The 10,141-nt window shown below is 38.4% G+C and overlaps 1 pseudogene; it reads right to left on the bottom strand.

The window, feature by feature from the left end:
- Window positions 1–337: 337 nt before the first annotated feature.
- LOC148742861 (techylectin-5B-like) lies at window positions 338–2,667 on the bottom strand (annotated as a pseudogene).
- Between the last annotated feature and the right edge of the window lie 7,474 nt (window positions 2,668–10,141).

Below are 10,141 nucleotides of genomic sequence, written 5' to 3'. Positions count from 1 at the left end.
CGAGAGAAGCCAGTCTTTAGGAGAACTCAACGAGTTTATTTGTACTTCAACATAGCACGCCTCGACCATGGATTACAAGCTGACAGGCCATAATCAACCTGTACACGACGCAAAGCTAGAGAAACAAAATTCACGAAGGAGCTAAAAACAAAAATAAAGAAACAATCTTACGAAATGATGAGACAAGGCAGTATCAAAGCGGCGCGAAATCATTGTTTGAACACATTTTCTTTCACGAACGCCTCACCAAATGCGGAGAAAAAACACGCTGTGCATAATGGTATTATGTAATTATAAAACCGGAACAAATATGGACACTGTCGAGGAATGGCCTCAACAGAAATCATGCTGGCCGAAGTTTGATCTTGGTGCGCTTTAACGAATAATCTAGTCCTCGAAATGAGATCCAGCTAACTCCTTGAGCTTGACCTCCACCTTGGTACAAACCATTTGGGTTGGCCCTGTGGCAACTATTGTACCACCAACCACCTTTAAAATACTCTGCACAGTTTCCAACGTCACTGAGTTCGTTGTCTCTGTCTCTGGTTGTAAAATTCATATTTCTGTATTAAAAAAAAAATAAACACAAAATAACAACTTCTTGAAAAATTGAGAATGAGCTGGATAGTAATGCTGCTGGAAGCATTGCATAACCTACTGCATTGTCAAAAATATGCAAAAAATGTATCCATGATCCGAGGAAAGTCAAAGAGGAAAAGAACATAGTAATCTGTGTAAAACGCAGTGTACAAAAAGTGAGTAATGCTGCAAGGAGTAATGTTTGGTCACCAATTTAAGAAGAGCAATCATGGAATTACCTATGACATACCTCATGGACTGAAGTGAAGATAATGAGTCGCTTACGGTGCCTCGGTATCCATCGATTGTCACCCGATAATAATCGCTTTCGTCGGCCACAGAGAAAGTCGTGTACTCGGAAAATCTTCGGTCGCCTTCGTAATCCTCCATATCAATGCGAAACACCCTGTTGGCTGATACAGTCAGACGGTGAAGAAAATCATTCCCAGGTCAAAACTCGCTCTTTAGACTTCCGAAGCCTTCTTTGTATGATTCCCAATGGACATAAAAGTCTACAGAGCCATCCATGCACCTTTGAAAGGTGGTCCAGCCTCCGCCATCAGTTGTCATGTCACACACTACTTGGAAGGGTTCTTCTTCATCAGGGTAAATCAAGTACACACCGTCAGTTGTGGAACCATTTTGATAATACTCAAAACAATTTTTGGGGTAATCTACGAATGGAAAGGTTACCGTCATTCATAGATACACCTTATTCGATGGTTTAACTTACAAAATGAAAACGTGACCAGAAAAATCTGATTAACTTGAACGTTTGTTCCTTTAAAAGTCAAAGCAGATTAGCAACCAAAATCATGGTCATTCGTCACGGCCATTTTGTCCTTCCCTTTTCCGTCCGTTTTTTTTCCTTGTTTCACTGTGTAATGCCGAGGCATACTTTCTGCGTTCAGTTGCCTTAACATAGTAAAATGGCGTGGGAGTAGGAAAATAATGTGTCGTAACGATTTCCAGCGAAGGGTAAGATTTGGCCCTTTAATCTTTCTTTAGTAATCAACGCAGGTGTTTCAACATTCAAAACATCGCAGTCCTGTGCTGATCGAGGTAACAGATGAAAACATACGTCTTGATTAATCGGCTTGAGAGGACTTTCTCCTCTCTAACGAAAAAGACTTGAGCTGCTCTCAAACCAAAAAAATCTAACGGATTTCCACTTACCTCTGATACGCTTACAGAAGTGAGTGTTTGATTTGTAGCTTGCGAGACATATTTCGTTTTCTTTGTACGGGTCATCTTTGCAGGTGCTCTAACATTAGGGAAAGAGATTGAGAAACGTATTATTTTCAAATTTGGATTGCGGACGTTTTGTTTCTTTTTGAAATTTTCAACCCTTTTTTTCGATTTTAAATGCAGGAAAACGGTTTGCCATTTGAAATAGTCCAAGAGCGAAAGTTATGACACTTAACAAATAGTCAAATATGTCTATAAGTTCTGGGCCTGGAGGCATAGCTTATAGTTTATGGAGATTTCGCTCCATTTCAAGTTCGCCCAACTTCCATCGTTGCGATTTCGGCCCCCTGAAGTTAAAAAAAACTCGCTGCCATCTTAAATAGTTCGCTTCCTTGCACCCGAACGTACTCGTGTAATTAACGTACCGTGCCAATTCTTCACTTTGTTGATTAGTGCACGATTACTGAAAGAACTATGCAAAGAAACTGAAATAGAAAGATCCAGCTACGATTATGAACAAAAATATTAAAAAATTGAGCCGTAAGTAATTTGTGGTGCACTAAGACCGATTTAGCTTACCATTATTCCTCTGTAAAGGAAATCTTTATCCTCAGTAAAGCTAGCAAATCCAACAAATCGATCAGAGTCGCTTAGCTGACACTTGAATCTCTCTGAGTCGCCCTTTATGGTTCCAAAGTTGTAAGGCTGACATCGCTCTTCATCCACACACTCAAACTGACAGGAACTTTCCGTATCGACTTCTATCTCTTTTATCAAGCTTCCGTTTAGTTTTTGTCCTTCTATCTTGTCGGCGAGGTTAACAGCTCTCACACCTGGCTCTGAAACGCGGCTAATGCCGTACACAGCGGCACAGACGAGATTGAATTTCCCCAGATGCATGTTAAGTCTCCATAGAAAGCTTTTCGCGTGTAGTCATGTTGTATCTTCTCGGACTCTGGACCGCGACCTTGGTTAGCAGGTGAAAATACATCCTTAAATTGATGTAATAGTTCGCAACTCTTTTTATTACGCTCCTAGTACGCGAAGAGTGCGCTCGATGAGATCTTGTAAATAAACTTTTGTCATCATTACAGTCCTCATATCCTAGGTAGAGCGGACAGTCAGAAACTAACCAAATTCATAAAAGGAATAGCCTCCGTTAACCTGTGATATCACCATTCATTTCTTCAACAGCGCAAATAATGCGCTCGATAAACTCTTATTAGCAATCCTCTATCATCAGTATTAAGACAATCATCGTTCCCCAGGCAGAGGGAAAGTTGTTATAAACTATTCAATTTCTTAAAAGGGATACCCTCTATGAACTTTTGAGATCACCACTGATCTCTTTAACGGCGCAACGCATGCTCACGATGAGGTCCTGTAAGTAAACCATTGTCATCACTATCATTATAATAATCGTAATCCAGGCAGAGAAGAACAACTTATAAACTAATCAATTTTATAAAAGGAATACTCCTTGTTAATTTTCAGATCACCATCATCTCTCTTAAGGCGCGAAGAATTCACTCGACGAAGTCTTGTAAATAAGCCTTTATCATCAGTATCATCCTTATCATTATACTCCCTAAATGCAGGCAAGCGGAAAATCACTTTCCTTTAATTAACTACATAAAAGCATACTTGTAAGATCATTATTTAGCTCTTTATACGCCAACTCTTTAATTATACGCTATATTACAATCGTTAAAAAACTTTTACAAAAATCACTTTTCTTTAATTAACTACATAAAAGCATACTTGTAAGATCATTATTTAGCTCTTTATACGCTAGCTCTTTAATTATACGCTATTTTACAATCGTTAAAAACTTTTACAAAAGTCACTTTCCTTTAATTAACTACATAATAGCCATACTTGTAAGATCATTATTTAGCCCTTTATACGCGAAGAGCCTCCCACAAGGTCCTTCAAATGAATGGCCGGCTTTTATCATCGTTAATATTATCTCTATTTCCTGTTTCTCGCGATTATATAGGTGTATTCTTAACTTCTGATTAGGAAATTCCATAAAGACTAACCCTAAAGTTTCCATCCGGCTAATAAAAAAGATGTAAGTCTAAAAATCAAAACAACTCTTTTCCAGCTTGGGGCTGACAAGACTGAGGTTTGCCGGTAAACAAGTTTAGTCGCACTAATGGTTCGGATTCCGCATCCTTTTTTCATTTGTTTGAACCCCCTATGACAACTAGCATCTAGCAATTGGCCGCGCGACAAACACAAAAAGGTAGCTGTATGCAGCTGGCACCAAAGCAAGCTGAATCAGCGCAATTTTATCAAATGAAGGCAATCAGTAACACTGTGGGTAAAGTATTTGGGAATTAATTTCAGGAACTGTTCCTTATTAGGTGGAGTAGCTCGCAATTCGTTTGTATTTAATAATTAATTTTGTCAAAACAGGGAATCAAAAGAGAGAATTGGGCAATATAAGCTGATGATTTCGTCAAGCAGCAGCCTCAAGAGGATCCAAGTGGTTAAGAGGACTATATAAACATAATATGTATTCCACTTCCTTACATAGCTACAACCCCGGACAAAACTGTTGAGACATTTCAATCCAATTTTTAATTTCCCGCCATGCAACAATCGTTTCCAGATGGAACAAACTTGCCCCCCTCCCCACCCCTGGTACAAAGTTGTTGGGGCTTAACAGCTTAAGCATGCATTTCTTGTTTTACCGTAAACAACATTGCAATAGGGGAGGGGGGAAAAAATCTTTGAATTTGCGACGGTAAGCATTTTTGTTAGGATGAGTGCAAAAAATAGGTATTTTTGTAATGTATCTCAACAGGTTTTGTCCGAGGTTGTAGCACGAAATGATGACAAACTGTAATAGTAGGCACTTAGAACAACATTCGGTATTTCAATGTTAAATGATTAAAGTACTGAGGTGCAAAAGCGAATAATATGTTATATAAACGCTAAACTCAGAATATGTCATTCTATTTTTGTTTCCTATTGCAAACACTAAAACGTGCATTTTAAATGCCACTATACTTATGCTATCTTACAACCTTAAAATAAACCTTTACCAAAATAAAACTGTGCAAATGGAAGATATCTCCTTCTCCTTAAAGGTAGTGATGGCAAACCTCGTCTCAGTCAATGCCACTATACTTAGTATAGGTAATCACATGATTTCGTTAATAATATAAATGAAAATATGTTAATAATATAAATGAAAAAATACGAGGTAGCTTCTCATAACTACGCAGAAGAAAAGCGCACGCATCGGGTGCAAAAAGAATTTACACAAAGCCTGCAAGCGACACTGACCTTGACATTGACCTTGACATTGACATTGAGCAATCATTCTGACCAATCAGAATGTCTGGTTTGTTTCTGTCTTTGCACTGAATTAACTCTCCTCTGCACTGAATTAACTCTCTTCTGCGCTGAATTAACTGAAAACTGCATTCATCTTAACCAATCAGAACTGAGAAATTTTTTCATGGATATTATTATACGCTATACTGCAATCATTAGAAACTTTCCAAAAAAAATGTGTAAATGGCAGATATCTTTATCTCTTGAAAGGTGGAGATTTTTCAGATATATCTGACATTTTTTGTCTACTTTTCTAATGTTGTACAATTAGCATGTTCTGCAACATCGGTGCGTACCAAAGTTGTTTTAACAACTTCATTTGTAAAGCTATAAAGATTATAGAACTCAGAATTCTTCCATTTCTCAAAAAATCTTCTTCGACAGAGTAAATCTTGTCTTACTGATAACAAAGTCGAAAACTAATGTCTCTTCTATTTTAGCCACTTATTTTCATTAATTTTGAAATATCCCCACAATGGCCTCCATCATGTTAACGACCGAGAAATGGGGGAAACGGGGCGGGTTGGTTCGTGACGTCATCCAGGGAACCGATTACTCATAACGCATATCATTCAGCGAGAAAACAGTTACACTACAGACAAGGAAAGAAATATAGAATTATGCCCGGAAGGCGTGTTGTTAGAGGCTACAGCACTACAGCTTCCTTAGAAGATGGTTCGCTCGCCATACTAGCCGGTATCCGGAGGACAATCACCCTGAAAGGAGGAAACGCAAAAGGTCAATCTCTCCCTTAAGGAGAAATTGACCTTTTGCGTTTCTTCCTTTCAGGATGATTGTTCACCGGATACCGGCTAGTATGGCGAGCGAACCATCTTCTAAGGCAGCTGTAGTGCAGTAGTGTACTAGAGGAGTTACGCCGGCCCTCGACGGGCCGGCGTAACTCCTGTAGCCGGAAGCGATTAGAAATCTTGTTTCAAAGTTGAGTCGTTAAGCGCTAATCAGAATGTCTTTTAACGACTTCACTTTTCGATATCACCCTAATTGGTGTGGCTTCTTCAATATTGCTTTTGAGCGTGGTTACTTTTAGATAAAATGCTATTTCTCCGTCACTGTGTTCTTGTGGTTAGGTAGGGATAAATGATATCGTCTTACGCTAGGCAATATTTTCTTTTGTTTGCTATATTCCCTGTTTCGGAAAGACCTTTCTTTCCCAGTAAAATTAAACCTCTTTCAAAATTTGATCTGGATATCCTCTACTCTTTAAGCGTAACTTGTACATATCTGTACGTTTTCACTGTACGTGAAGCGTGAGAAATTTTGATCTTAGGAAGCGTAGCGCTTCCTTTATTACGAATCATTTGCGCCTGGAAAACGACGCGAATAAAAACTCGTGTATTGGAGGGTCTCCGGCTCTTTGTAATGCGTTTGTACGTCAAGGGTTGATTCCCTGTTAATGTGTCACCTTTACGCCATTTCGTGTCCGAAAATGTAATTTCTGAGGCCGATTTATCAGTCGTGAATTTGTTCATCTTTTAGTTGTTCATTCGACGGGTTCCGAATGTTCTGCTTCCATGACTCAATCTTTTATCCTTCTACTTTAGTCTGTTTTCTTTTGCGACTTTTAACCTCTTCTTTTTTATTTGGGTTACCTGTAAAACATTTGTCGAAATGGAGCCAAGTTGATTGTGTGGGTAGATGGCTTTTCCGTTTGTCACAGCGGTAAGGCAATTACCTAATTAAGGCTAATCAATTTTGAAAAGAAGCTATGTTTCATGACACGATATCACTCGGTCGGTCGAGATAAATGTGGAACGAAAGAGGAACAAAAGTATTTAATTGGGCGTCAGCTAACAAATGGGTATTTTTTGTTTAAGAGCGTGTCCACGAGAAAATTAGGCAGGGGGCGATAAACCTCAAATCACCGAATAGGCTCAGACTTAGCACAAACGCTAAGTATCACGAGTTAACAAATGTGTGAAAATAATAGGACAAAATATTCTGTCTGATACTTACTACGAAATTGATTGTCGACCCCCTCCTCTTTAATCGCCTCACCTTTGAGTAATAATCTGCACTTTTGCAATTGACCAATTTCCAAGGTACATCTCGACGAAGAGCCAGATATTACAATAGACAAGAGATTACACATCAAATGTATGCAGTAAACCTCGGATAAAATATGTAAGTGATTTCTATATACGCGTTAAGTTTTTTACCATTTTCTTTATTTTTGCTGTGCTGATAGGAGACCAATATATCACCGGTTTATTTCCTTTTCGGTAAACCAGCAACTATCTCAAGCTTAACAAATAACTATTCAAATATGTTAATCGTTGTTATATTTTAAACTTTAATTTGTAGACTAGAAACACAACATGCCAAATGAATGTCAAAGTTGACCGCTGAACAAAATTGTAGGCGCGATCTCATCAAAGATGGCGAATTGTCCTTTTGAGTAACATCAGCTTTTAGAGCAAATTATCTTTTTGTCACCAACACATATCATGGAAGTCGATAAGTATCCACGCCGTAAAAGACCAATCATTTTGGTGGATCTTTCCGAGAGCTCTGTCTGCGTTTAATATTTCAACAAGGCAACGAAGCAAATCGAATATGGTACATTGTTGACATAATGGCTCCTTATCTACAAATGATATCAAGCCAAAAGTTGCAACCGAGGCACGACAGAGACATGTACATACTATCAAGTTTCTTCCTAGATTTCTTTTGTTAGAAAGTTAGAGTACCCGCCCCTTTGATGTTCATCATCAACTGCTGCGTTTCCACGAGAATAATCCAAATATGGCTGCGAAATAAGTTCTAAAACATGGCTCAACTTGCGCTATTCAAATATTCTCTCCTCGTTCATGTTTAAACGATGATCTCTGCGAAATTTCTTGTAAATTTCAAGTTATATTAAGTTAAAACAAAGATGTTGTGTACGGAATTAGCGGGAGGTAGATGTAAATTTCACATCATGACGGGCTATAAAATAAATTGCCCAAAAATCTCATTACTGATTTTGGAAGTCCAGTGATGGCTTTCACTGCTATTAGAGGAATAATGATCAGAAGTGGTTGCCCATCGGAGGTACTGGGCCTTAAAATACCCTTATTTTTGGACTTTGTCAAAACTAGAAAAAGTCGTCTTTATTTAAGCGAGAGGTAAGAGAAGAAATGAAATGAAAAATTTTAAAAAAATTCAATTTCCTTGGAGCGTCGCGCTACGAATCGAAGACACCTGGACCGATAAAAAGTACCAAATCTTGAAAAACAACATCACTACATTGCTTTCATTCAGCAATAAATGAATTACAGCTTTCGTTGCTCTGGCTTGCAGTCTTTCATTGATTTTTTATAGCGCAATTTTTGATGGGTTTCATGAGAATCAGCGACTAGATCACTAAGCGAGGTGAAATTTATCATCCGCTTTGACAAACGTCACCCATATTCATGTCATAAAAGCAATGAAACACACTTTCTATTGGCTTACCCGCTAATAAACCACTAGAGATGTTGGAGGAACACGAGAAAAAAAATTTGTAAACTACCCGACTGCTTTCATTCTTTTTAATACTGTTACGAGGATCGAATTATTTTCACTGAATTTGTCACGCAGCCCCAGACTTTTCAAGAATTGTCTTTAGTCTGTACATAGTTAATCCTTTGAAGTTTGCCGGGTTTCATAACCAGTCCCCTCGATTAACTATGGTCTGTAATATTCCAGAAGCTGCTTTCATGTGATCACAGGTGGTCCAAGCTCTGTCACAGGCTCTCTCACAGTGAATTTTAAAGAGTTTGTATAGCTGTTTAGTTGGACTTGCTTTTGAGCTCCGTAAATGTAAAGTTGTGTGAAATTATCAAAGAAATATAGTCTAACCTTCATAGAGAGTAGTCTGTGTTGTTCTACTCGCGATTTGAGGCCGTTTTGATGTGTTTTAGCTTGACGCCCTAAATCACCGTGCACAAAATACGGGAAGGTCGGAAACTTCTGTTGACACATGTTCCCCAAAATCGATCGAAAACAACACTTAAATACTTTCCCTCGAATCAAAACTTGGCAGCACCAAAAGCCAAATATAGAGTTGCCCTTTAAGTTCACCGAAAAAAATCCCACAAAAGTTGGTTTGTCGAGCAACCAATCCAAGGAGAATTTCAAATTAACGGCCGTTCTGAATTCTTCTAATGCGTGGAAGGAACATCTTGTGCAGCTGAGAGACCGTTAATGTGCGGTCAACCTGGACCCTTGTCAAATCTCACTCAACGGGTCCTTCTCATAGTCTTCGAACACCAACTCTTCACACATACTAAGGTACCCCGGGTATCGAATTGACTAGAGCGTCGATACTGTCCATCTTCACTGTTTTCAATGGATTTTTACAAATATCCTCTTACCCGGGGTACTTTAGTATGTTTACCTCAGCATCATTTTGTGCAATGTTAAGGTCATAGCTACTCTGAAACAATGTTCACGGATTGCCCTGTTTTCTGTGGTGCTTGTCAGAATGTGTCTGTGATCAGTATGTGTGCTCTTCTAACTGACCAAATGGTTATTCTACTAGTGTTTGCTTTAAATTGTCTGGGCTTCGAGTACTTTGCTTAAGAGAAATGTCTTATTACTTTATTGAAGAAGTCAAATTTCATAATGACATTTGATTCATTTTGTTTCTGGCGTTGGAATTACTTTGTAACGAACACATTTTTGTTCAAGCTCTTGAAGTCTCCGTAAACGAAGAAAATTGAATTCAAGTATGGGGACGCTTGCAAACAAGTGATTCCAGTCTCTGACTGAAAAAGTACGGAAAATATTGACTCTAAGTATTCATTCTTGTGAAAAAGCAAGGGAACGCAAGAAAAAGGAAAAAGGTAGGCCGTAGCACTTATTTTACAGTAAAAAACCTTCTTCAGAAAGTTCCAGGAAAAGTTCTTTGGAACTGCATATTTAGGTGGTATAGGAAACTTATCAACGAAGCTTCAGTGAACAAAGTTTGTTGAAAAACAAAATTTAAAAATAATAAACTCCTCACCTGTGTCCTTGTCAGAGCAATAAGGCGTACAGATTTTTT

Source organism: Stylophora pistillata, chromosome 1, assembly GCF_964205215.1.
Source record: "Stylophora pistillata chromosome 1, jaStyPist1.2, whole genome shotgun sequence".
NCBI lineage: Eukaryota > Metazoa > Cnidaria > Anthozoa > Scleractinia > Pocilloporidae > Stylophora > Stylophora pistillata.
The sequence above is the reverse complement of the archived record's forward strand: the minus strand, read 5'-3'. Positions and strand labels throughout refer to the sequence as shown.